Consider the following 8,353-nt stretch of genomic DNA (forward strand, 5'->3'; position numbering starts at 1 on the left):
GCGATGTGATCTATCAAGTATGTATCACTGAACAGATGAATTAATACCACAGTCATTTGGAGGAGTCACACTACACTGCTTGCCCCATTTAAGGCTACTTATACCTCTGACATTACAATCCATGCAGTCATCCCCGCAGCTGTTAGGTGTACCAGGAATTAAAAGCACAGTTCTGCTCTTTGTCCTGAGATTGGGTTTCAATATCAAAAGCTGAAGAGGATTGACTGAGACCATGGGGTCTTTAACAATATGTCAATCACCCTCGCTTCAAACCAAGGAAACTATTCTTCTGTGCTGTGTTAAAGTTATAAAAATATTCATATAGTGAGAATGCTTAGATTTCAGAAGGTTAAAAGCCTTTTGTACAACACTAAGTTAAAAGCCATACACAGAAATACTGTTTTTCAGTACTGTCCACTAGATGTGTTAAGTTCTTATTTGTAGAGCATGAAATCAAAATAGAATGATCATTCTGGAAATGTGTGGCCTTCTCTGGACAAAAGAGAGTTCAGTTCTGATCACTGCTAAACTGTTTGTCATTGCAGTCTTATTAAGATGGTTGATTTTACTGGGAATCTACAAAAACATTATGGTCCCAGGATGAAGTATTTATGTCCCCAGAGACTAGAGGAGGCACGCACACGTAGACAGACAGGACCCCATCCATCTCAACCTTCATCACTGCTGTAAAAGACAAGAGTGAAGGTGTACGGAAAATGAAAGGGATACTGAACTGGCAGATGATGTAGACACAGATATCAACAACAACAGAGTCAAGTGATCACTCACATTTTGGCTCTTCCGCTTTTTCCGTGCAACCAGCAAGCCTGCTGGGGAAAAAAAACTTCTGTGTATATGTGTGACACAACTCCAAAAAAGTTCCAAAGAAATCCATATTTTATTGCCTTTATAATGTCATAAAAACTACTTACTCAATGTCTCAAAAAGTTGGGCAGCAAAAGGCTAGAAAAGCAAGTAGGACTGAAAAGAAACAGCTGGACAAACTTATTACATTGCTTGGGATCAGGTCAGTAACATGACTGACTAGGAAAAGAGCGTCTTAGAGAGGCAGAGTTTCTCAGAAGTAAAGATGAGCAGAGGTTTGCCTTTCTGTAAAAAACAGTGTCTATAAAATTGACTACAGTACATAATATTATCAAAAGATTCACAGAATCTGGAGAAATCTCTGTGCGTACTTGTTGAAATCTGTCTGTGAGCACAGTTTGCTGTATCTGTACCAAAATTTGAGTTCATATCATCACCATTATCACAATAGAGAAAAGTGCTTGTATGAATGGGTGCGAATGGGTGAATGAGGCATGTTGTATAAATCGCTTTGAGTGCTCCAGAAGAGTAGAAAAGCGCTATTTAAGAATTGGTCCATTTACCATTTACCTGTGACCTTGGAGGTCATTTTTCTACTCTCTTTCAGGGAAATGAAGGCAGCTTTAGTCTGAATGCGAGTAACATTTCCTTTATAGGAAAAGCTTTCTCAACAAACACTGCCACACTGTCCCAAAGTCCTGACTCATGTGACCTGAACCCCGCGTGACAGGGCTGACTCATTCCTAATTTGCAAGTCTTTACTTCCATTGACCCTCTTAATTTTTAGTGGGGATCTTGAGCAATAGTTCTCCAGGTTTTTGAAGGTATTTCAAAGTTATTCTATGCACATTGTCTGCTTTTTTTTTCTTTTTACCTGTTTTCAGTCCAGTACTCATACCTATTTTCAGATGAATGTTTTTGTTTTTTAAGACAGCTAACACTGGCCTGTGAATCATTCAAGCATGCAAAGGCACCTCACTCTGATGAACTGGTGTTGTGTCATAACAGCTTAGTCATGGATTGGCCTCCCTGGAGCCCGTACCCAATAGTATTGATGCAGTGTGGGATCATCTGGAAAGAGAACAGAACAAAATGAGCTTTGGATGTCCTTCAAGAAGCCTGGAGAACTATTTCTAAAGAAATTACAGAAAAGCTGCCGACAAGAGATCAGGCTGTGTTGAAGAATAAAGGGGGTCATGCCAAATATTGACTTTCAAGCTTGTTATAGTTGTGAATTGACTTACTGTTATTATATACTGAAAGTTTGCACACATTTCACTAAATAACCTAGTTTCCATTTTTTTTTTAGCAAAACAAAGAAGTGAAGCATGGTTCATGACTTTTGCACAGCCCTATATAATCTAAGCCCCACAAGCCAGATACATCAATTTGATTTGGGGGCAAATCATATCTGCTTTTTTCTTGAGTGAAAACTAAAAACAGCCAGCACCTAAACCTGTCCATAAGCCGAACACATTTTGCTTTTGCAAGAACAGCTACAAAGAATCTCTATAGGCTCTTCTTGTTCATGTGAATCTTTTATCTTTTTCTTTCTTTTTGTGTTATTTCATATATTACATTATATGTGGAGTAGCATGACAATGTCATACTATGTCATAAGCCACACATCTCGGCAACATCCACACGCTCATCCCTGCAGGAGAAGGAGAGAGGCTGCAGATGGGGTGCCCATGCAAAGAGTACCAGAGGCAACAGGCAACTAGAGGAAAGCCACCCAGGTACGAGTTGAGAGCAGGGTCCCAGGGCCCCTGGCACCCAGGATCCACCTGGCACCCAGCATCCGTCAGCACCTCCCCTGACAAGGGGAAGGTCCAGGCTAAGGGAGGGGCAGAGGCGTCCACACTGGAAAGAGGCGACCATATCCCACCGGGACACACACACACACACACACACACACACCACTTGTTCACTCACTCTCACCCACCCACTAGTGACACACAGAAAGACAAAGATATATGTGCACTCATAGACCCCCCCCCCCCCCCCCCCAACTAAAAATACTCCAAACTTAAAAATATAAACACAATGTGTTTGTATTTTTAAGTTTTGAGTATTTTTAGTGGCAGTTTTCGAATTGTTCTGTAAGCATAACATTGACATCAGTAGTGAATATACCCTGACTTCAGCTCAAATAAGACCTCTCTGGTTCCTAAAGTCTTTTGGTAAAGAAGTTTTTTTTCTTTTTTTCGCAAAAAATATTAAAAAAGACATAAATCTAGCATAGTGTTATGTTGGCTAGTAAATAACAGGGGTGCAGGCAAATGTTTGGATCTAGATCTTTTGTGTGTGTTTTTTTCCTGCCTGTATTGTCCCTGATCATTTGTTGTTGTGGACAATATTGTGAGAAAAATACAATTTCAGACAAAAGCGAATACATAACACATTTATTTGAGGAAAGTTTGTTGTGCTCCGCATGTTTTTGTTTTGTTTTGTTTTGTTTTTGGCATCTTGCTACCTTAGGATTTTTATACTTCTAGTTGTTGAAATAAATGTTGTTTTTGTCAAGTAAACTAAAAAAATAACTGCATGAAAATGTACATTCTGATATGGGCAACAGAAACTATATTATTATTGTTATTATTATTATTATTATTATTATTATTGTCTTTGTCTTCTGTATGATATCATATCTCTGTACCATGCTGCTTACTTCCGATATCCAATTTTGAAATATAATTCCTAATATAATTAAGTGCTTTGTTAATAGCAGTTATTGCAAGACAGATGATTTGATGTAAAACCACAAAATTATGTCAGATTGTATGAATTAAAAAAACAGTATCCCTCTCAAACATGGCAAAAAACATTCATGGCATTTGTCTGTGAAGGTTCTCATGGCATTTACTAATGTGACATCCTGACACCTACTACCACATAAATAACAAAACTGAGGCTAATGTAGATGAAAAAGATATAAATTGACGGAAATTTAAAAAGCTTTAAAAATAAAATCAGTATGAATAAGTGCCAGCAAGTAAGAGCTGTAATCTTACTTACTCTGGATGACTAGAAAAGTTAGTACAAGACAAACTTACAAACACTTGAAGACGAATTTGACTGTCACCCTCACTGCAGGAATGATGATGAGAAGTAGCTCAATAATTTAAGTCTCCAAAATCTTTGATCTTAAATCAGCTGTACATGTCCTGTATGATGAAACTTACATGAAACTGAATACTGATTACAGTACATGCTGTGCTTAAGTCAGTATTTTGGCACCAATGATAGGTGACATAATTTCTCTGACATTTTTTTAAAGGTTGATTAATAAGCTACTGTGAACTTTTGCTGGCACTCCTCCCCTTTGGCCGCTGCTAAACTAATAGGTAACATTTTCAAATGCTGTTACACTAGACTTCCCAAAAGCCGGGTGTGAGACAGCTTTGTAGCCCTGCTTGTATGGCGTGTAGCAGTGATCCAAAATTTGATCCCCTCTCATTGGACACGAGACATGCTGGTAAAAGTTTGGCATGACTTGTCTGAGGTTCGCTTTATTAAAGTCTCCTGCTACAATGAGGGCTGCGCCCAGGTCCTTGTTTTGAAGCGAGCTCAGCACATCATGTAATTCGGACAAAGCCATACCTGTAGGGATGGGTACCGGTGTCCGGTGCCATGATGGCACCGGTTCTGACATAAACGGTAGTAACCAGACCGAAAAGCAGCGCACATTTCGGTGCTTTATTTCGGTGCTTTTTTTTTCCCTGAGCTGTGATACACTTTTAGCCAATCGTTTTACGTTTCCGAGAATAGTAGGCGGGGCCAGGTACGTACGTTCTGTTAGCGCAGAGCTACAGATTAAAAATGCCCAAGGCGAAGCGGTTAAAAGTCTGGCTGTACTTCACAGCAAAATATGCAAACTCAGCAGCCTGCAACAAGTGCTTTAAGCTGATACTGTGATACTGTCAAAGGAGGTAACACCAAGAATCCGATGAAACACCTGGCGACGCATAGCGTTTTTTTAAAAGCCGAGAAATGCGCCGTATTTGATGGCAGCAGCAGCCGTTCTTCTCTGCGTGAGTAGCTTAATGTTGTTCTTGTGTGATTTACGTTGAGTAGGCTAACCACGTTATTACATTAATGCATGTAAGGTGAACTAGCAAACATCATCATAGCTACATGCGGCTGTCTTCTTGTTTGATGGCAGATACTCCCTTCACCCTGGCCAAAAAGGCTAAAATGACCAAAGAAAAAGTGGAAAACAGTTAAACATGAGAGGTTTTTGGACAAAGTTTGTGTTTTTTCCATTGATTAAGCACTGCTTCCAGCCAAGAGTGATACCATATATGCCCCATAGCTGCAGAAAAGGCTAACATTGTTATATTTTTACAGAAAAACAGCTGAACATGAGAGGTTTTTGGACCAATTTTGTGTTCTCCATTCTTTAAGCACCGGTTCGAGCACCATTTAAGCACCGGCACCATTTCAAAAGTACCGATTTGGCACCGGTATCGGATAAAACCTAAACGATACCCATCCCTACATACCTGTGTCCGCTTGGGGTGGGATGTAGACCACCGTGGCGATGACCGAGGTGAACTCACGGGGCAGATAGAAAGGGCGGCACTTAATGCTCAGGAACTCCAGATGTGGCGAGTAGCTGCTGGAAAGAGTAGAAATGCTCCTGGCATCACACCGCTTTCTGTTTACCATGAAACACACTCCTCCACCTTTGGTTTTGTTCGACTCTGCCGTTCTGTCCACGCGGAGCACAAAGAATGAATCCGACGGAGTTACGGCCTGGTCCAGCATGGTGGGGGTCAGCCATGTCTCCGTGAAGCACAGAATGTTGCAGTCCCTCATGTCACGTTGGAAGGTGACCCTTGTTCTTAGGTCATCGAGCTTGTTCTCCATGGATTGTACATTGGCCAGTAGGATACTGGGCAGTGGTGCGCGATGCGCCTGCTGTCTCAGTCTGTTCCCAATACCAGCGCGTTTCCCCCGGCGCTTCTTTGTTCTGCGCCTCAGATGAGCGGCCCGTCCTTTGTTGTTCTCCGCGCTGCGTAGAATCTCTGGCGGCCAGGAAGGGTCGGGTTTAAAAGTGTCCAAGATTAGATGTGCAACCTTGGCACCGATGTTTACAAGTGATCCGCTGTCATATGCTATAAGACTAGAGGATTTTGGGATGTAAACCAGAGCAAAAAATAAGTAAAAAACAAGAAAAGTGGATAGTCAGAGCGGTCAAGAAGGCGTCTGGACGTGGCCGCGCCATCTTGTAATCTACGAATATGCAAAAGCATTTGCTCACAAAACACACGATAACCTTAAATGAATGTTGTGTTTTTAATTCCGCTCCGGACTCGTGAATCTCAACCCAGCAGCAGCGGTAACGTTTGCACATCCTCTCCCGTTAATACGGCAGGTAAATAATCAACTAACAGTGCATGTTATGTTAGCACGATCTGCCTTATTACAAAACCTGCCATTACTGTGCATTTAGGTGACCAAGATGAGAGAGACAGACAGAGTCTGGCTGGCGCTCACTGGCAGTTCTCGCTGCAGTCTACCGGTAGCGTCTCCTTTCAGGCCAGGATAGACGAATGTCACCGAGCAGTGACTAAGTTTGTGGTAAAAGGCTTGAACCCATTTGCCACAGCAGATGCCCCCGATTTTCGGTAAGTGAATGTGTTTAGTTGTAGGCAGGGACATTACTGGATATTCTTGTGTAATTGCTACAGAATAATTTATGTTATACTTTGTTATTGCTACAGAAGAATATTTATTTTATTATTTTACATTTACAATTTTTTTCCCCGGGGACCCTGTGACACCCCATTGAAGAGCCATAGGCTGTGGATCTCTTAAGATCTCACTGTTGGGTTTGTAAGGCCATGTTACTCCTAAATTTTTCTTGTTCAAAGAGAAGATATAAAACAAAGTTCTAAGCTAATTGACCTTAGTGTTCTCCTTTTTTTAAAAAAAAGAATCGATAAGAGAATCGATAAAGAATGGAATCGTTAAACAGAATCGAAAATGGAATCGGAATCGTGAAAACCTTATCAATACCCATCCCTACTCATATATTCTTAGAGGTATATAATCGATTGCATAGTGATAGGATGCAATCCTGTCGATCCTAACCCCCCCCCCCCCCCCCCCACCTACACATACACACAGACAGTACTCTATGTTCACATGTACGCCTATGTAAGACATCATATGTTAATGAAAATATGCATAATTATGTAACCTCAATAAAGAGCAATGCTACGGGGGAACTAACTGAGAGTGACTGGAATTCGAGCGTCAGGAGCAGCGCTCTTCACAGTTCTCTCCCTTGTGCACGAGATCACACAAAGAGTTCTGCCTGGTGTCCAATGCTTTTTGCAATTGTAGAAGAATTGTCTCTGATTGTTCCAGTGAGGGGTTTGTGCTAGATAGACCCATCAATAACAGATGGAGAAAAATACCTATATTTATAAATGACATACTAAGGAGTAATAATATAGAAATCATAGATTAAGCACTTGCTAAAACCTCACTAATACCTAATATTCTTCTTGTAAACAGGTGTCTGTATTCTGTAATTGATTTTCTCCATGTTTCCTCTGCTTGGCTCTCTCTTTCCAACCTCACATTGCATAATCCAGTGATTACATATAGTCATGGCTTTGTGACATATCCAACTATTTCCAGCTGCCCAGTGAGCCAGCTGTCAAGGACAAACCTTCCTTCCTGATTAGGAAGATCACGTGCTGATTACATAGGGGACATCAGGGTCACAAGTATGGTTGCACCATAGATCTTTGATGACACTGTGGCTCAGAAATACTTGTATAATACATTTGATTCACAAGAACACATGCGCTAACTGATATTTAGTTTTGTTTCAGAAAATTTGATAAGAAATTGTCTTTTCAAGACAGGTGGCTGAAATAGATGAAGGGAGGAGTTTGATGACACCAAAGAATAAGAATTATGTTTGGCTTTGAAGTTGGGGAAGGGATGCTTTCGGGATCTCCTGGATCCCACTAACACAACAGTCCCCAACCCCTGGGCCATGGACCGGTACTGGTTTGTGAGTCATTTGGTAACGGGCCGCGAGAGTTGAGGCTCGGGGGTGAAATTTATGGTTTTCAGGGTTTTTAAAAAAATTTTTTTATCAGTTTTTATTGTTATTATTTTCTTTATCGTTTACTCTGTTTCCCTGTGTCTTTTCCCATGTGTTTTGAATAAATCTAACTTTTTTTGGTACAGGTACTGGTTTCATTTGTTATATTATCTGCGACACCTTAAACCCCGGTCTGTGAAAATACTGTCAGACATAAACCGGTCCGTGGCGCAAAAAAGGTTGGGGACCGCTGCACTAACACAGCTTCCACAGAGGAAGCAGTTTTTGGGAACAAGGAGTACCTGAAGCCCGTCGCTCTGGCTGAGATCATGTGAGGTTAAAAAGCTCCTTCAGCTTTCTTCATCACCTTAAAATATTCTTTATGCCAGGTTGCATCTTCTGCATAACATTTAGGCCACCAGTGCGGACCTTCCTCCACTCTTACCTTCACCCTATGTT

This window comes from Aulonocara stuartgranti, assembly GCF_965226115.1.
Source record: "Aulonocara stuartgranti genome assembly, chromosome: 23".
Classification (NCBI taxonomy): domain Eukaryota; kingdom Metazoa; phylum Chordata; class Actinopteri; order Cichliformes; family Cichlidae; genus Aulonocara; species Aulonocara stuartgranti.